A 3,656-nucleotide genomic window follows, 5' to 3' on the forward strand; every position below is an offset into this window, starting at 1 on the left:
ACCACGGGCCTCAATCTCATGAAATGTGAGATCATGATCTGAGCTGAAATCAAGAGTCGGGTGGGGCGCCTGGGTGGCTTAGTCGGTTAAGCGTCCGACTTTCGCTTAGGTCATGATCTCGCGGTTCGTGGGTTCGAGCCCCGCATCGGGCTCTGTGCTGACTGCCAGCTCAGAGCCTGGAGCCTGTTTCAGTCTGTGACTCCCTCTCTCTCTGACCCTCCCCTGCTCACACTGTCTCTCTCTCTCTCTCCTAGAAATAAATAAAAATATTAAAAAAAAAAGAGTCGGATGCTTAATCCATTGAACCACACAGGTGCCCCAGAAAAAGCATGTTTTTGAAGTGTCAAGAGGTTGAAAGAAGAGAACTATCAACCGTGATCTATATCCAGTGAAAATAACCTTCAGGGATGAAGACAAAATAAAGAAAGACATTCTCATATGACGTAAACTGAGAGAATTCATGGCCAGCAGACCTACTCCAACAAAACTGTTAAAGGAAGTTCTTCAGACAGTAAAAAGGAGACAGAAAGAAACCTGAAGCATCAGGAATGAAGGAAGAACAACAGAAATGGTAAATACCTTGATGGCTGAAAGCAAAAGAATTAACCTTGATGGGATGCCTGGCCGGTTCAGTGCCCCGTGACTCTTGATCTTAGGGTTCTAAGTTTGAGCCCCATGTTGGGTGTAGAGATTACTTAAAAAACAAAATCTTTAAAAAAAATTTTAACCTTGGAACTAGAGGGTATTATGCTAAGCGAAACAACTGAGTCAAAGAAAGGCAAATATCATATGACTTCACTCATATGTGTAATTTAAGATGAAAAGCAGGGGCGCCTGGGTGGCTTAGTCGGTTAAGCATCCGACTTTCGCTTAGGTCATGATCTTGCGGTTCGTGGGTTCGAGCCCCGCATCGGGCTCTGTGCTGACTGCCAGCTCAGAGCCTGGAGCCTGTTTCAGTCTGTGACTCCCTCTCTCTCTGACCCTCCCCTGCTCACGCTGTCTCTCTCTCTCTCCTAGAAATAAATAAAACATTAAAAAAAAAAACTTATAAGATGCAAAGCAGATGAACATAAGGGAAGAGAAGCAAAAATAATGTAAACACAGGGAGGGAGACAAAACATAAGAGACTCTTAGATACAGAGAGAGAAACTGAGGGTTGCTAGAGGGGCTGTGGGTGGGGGGATGGGCTAAATGGATAAGGGGCATTAGTGAGGACACTTGTTGGGATGAGCACTGGGTGTTATACATAAGGGATGAATCACTGGAATCTACTCTTGAAATCAACATTGCACTATATGCTAGGTAACTTGGATGTAAATTAAAAATAAACAAACAGGGGCACCTGGGTGGCTCAGTTGGTTAAGCAGCTCACTTCTGCTCAGAGCATGATCTTGTGGTTCGTGGGTTCAAACCCTGTGTCGAGCTCTGGGCTGACTGCTTGGAGCCTGGAGCCTTCTTTGGATTCTGTCTCTCCCTCTCTCTCTGCCCTCTCTTGCTCATGCTCTGTTTCTCTGTCTCTCCAAAATAAAATAAGTGTTAAAAAAAAATTAAAAATAAGCAAATAATATTTTGGTGACTTCTTCATTTATTTTTAAAATTTATTTTTAAAATTTTTAAAAATATGTTTTAATTTTTAATTAACATCCAAGTTAGTTAGCACATAGTGCAACAATGATTTCAGGAATAGATGCCTTAATGCCCCCACCCATTTAGCCCATCNGGACTAATTTCGCTTAACATAATACCGTCTAGTTCTATCCACATAGTTGCAAATGGCAAGATTTCATTCTTTTTGATTGGCGAGTAATACTCCATTGTATATGTGTACCCCATCTCCTTTATCCACTCATCCATCAATGCACATTTGGGCTCTTTCCATACTGTGGCTATTGTTGATAGTGCTGCTATAAACATGGGGGTGCATGTGCCCCTTTGAAACTACATTCTGGTAACCATTTTAGATCAAGTCTATATTCCAAATCAGTGATTAAAAAATGCATTCTACCTAAAAAAAAAATCTAACTTTGATGGATTTTCAGATTTCAATGGATTTTCAAGGGATAGAGACATTACATATTGAAAAAATGTCAATTCACCAAAAATACATACAAATTTTTTTAATGTTTATTTCTTTTATTTTGAGAGAGAGGGAGAGAGGAGAGAGAATCCCAAACAGTCTTCCTACTATCAACATGGAACCCAACGTGGGGCTTGGTCCCATGAACTGTGAGATCATGACCTGAGCAGAAATCAAGAGTCGGACGCTTAACCAACGGAGCCACCCAAGTGCCTCCGAAAACATACAATTTTAAAGGTGTATGCACCTAACAACTGAGTTCAATAATACACAAATTCAAAACTGTCAGAACTGAATAGACAGACAAATCCAAAATTATAGATGGGGATTACAACACTCCGTCCCCATTAACAGATAAAACTAGAAGACAGAAGCTCAGGAAGGATACAGAAGAACTGAACACCACCAATAACCAACTGAATCTAACTGGCATTTATAAAACGCTCCACTCATAACAGCAGAATGCACATTGTTCTCAAATATAAATCTAACAAAACATGTACAAGATCGATATGCTGAGACCTACAAAATACTGATGAAAAAATGTGAAGACCTAAATAATTGGAAAGACACACCATGTTTCTGAAGTGGAAGACTCAAAATAGTAAAGATGCCAAACTCTCCAAATTGTTCCACAGATTTAAAGCAACTTCAATTCAAATTGCAGCATGATTTTTTTATAGGTCTCGTTAAGCAGATTCTAAAATTTATATGGAAAGCCAAAGGAACTAGAATAGCTAAGACAATTTTGAAAAAGAACAAAGTTGGAGAAATCACGCTAGCCAATTTTAAGGCTAGTTAATTGTGACAGAAATCAGATCAGTGTTTTCCTGGCGATGAGGGTAGACATACAGAAGGACCAAAGGAAAGGATTACAAAGAGACACAGAGAAAGTCTTGGAGTGGTGGATAGGTTCATTATCTTGCTTATGGTGTTGGTTTCATTGATGTATGTCAAATTTATCAAATTGTACACTTTAAATATGTGTAGGTCAAGTATAACCCAATAAAGCTATTTTTTAAAAACGTATTCTTTTNATGGTTTGCGAGTTTGAGGCATGGATCGGGCTCTGTGCCGACAGCTCAGAGCCTGGAGCCTGCTTCCGATTCTGTGTCTCCCTCTCTCTCTCTGCCCCTCCCCCACGCATGCTCTGTCTCTGTCTCTCTCTTAAAAATAAATACACATTAAAAATTATAAAAGTATTCTTTCTATAAAATAGTATAGTACTTTTATATTTATTAGGTGGCTGTTGGAACCATGGATTTTGCTAGAGTGTTTAATTCTTATCCTCCAGGAATATTTTAGCTTGCAAAAAATAGCATATACGAAGAATAATATGAGGGTAGGTTAGCACTGCAGTATATTTTTTAAGATTACGATAAAAATAAAAAGGAAGAGAATCATAGTAAGTCGTTCAGGCCAGTATTTATTAGTGTTTTGATGCTTTAGGTTTAATAAGTAAGAAATGCAGAACAGATATGGTCCCCCCCTCCCTTTCCCCTTCTAGCAATTTGCAAAGAATCAAGAGGCTGGTTGACGGCTGAACAATTCTTTCCATTTCTATACTACCTTTTCAGAA

The sequence above is a fragment of the Crocuta crocuta genome, unplaced genomic scaffold, assembly GCF_008692635.1.
Source record: "Crocuta crocuta isolate KB4526 unplaced genomic scaffold, BGI_CrCroc_1.0 scaffold610, whole genome shotgun sequence".
NCBI lineage: Eukaryota > Metazoa > Chordata > Mammalia > Carnivora > Hyaenidae > Crocuta > Crocuta crocuta.